We start from the raw sequence: 323 nt of genomic DNA, 5'->3' as shown, positions 1-323 counted from the left end.
AACTCGTGTGTGTGTGTGTGTCACTTTTAAACTCAATGTTCCAATAAAATATAATTTATACAGACAGTAAGTTGGAGTGGTGTCTCTATTTTCTATCATTTGGTTATATAATTTCAGTCCTCCGCAAACCTGTGGATGGCAACAGCTCCTCCGAGTTCAGGGCAGCCGACAGGAGTCACCCGTTCCCTGTTCCTACCCATCATGGTGGATGGCAGCAGACTCTAGCCTCAGGCGAATGGCAGTGACTCCTCCGCTCCCTCAAGGATGGTATCTGTCCCTCCACAACCCCTTGAGTGTCCTTGAGACTGCTCCACCATGCTTGA

Source organism: Carassius auratus, chromosome 25, assembly GCF_003368295.1.
Source record: "Carassius auratus strain Wakin chromosome 25, ASM336829v1, whole genome shotgun sequence".
Taxonomy (NCBI): domain Eukaryota; kingdom Metazoa; phylum Chordata; class Actinopteri; order Cypriniformes; family Cyprinidae; genus Carassius; species Carassius auratus.
Note: the sequence above shows the minus strand (reverse complement) of the source record.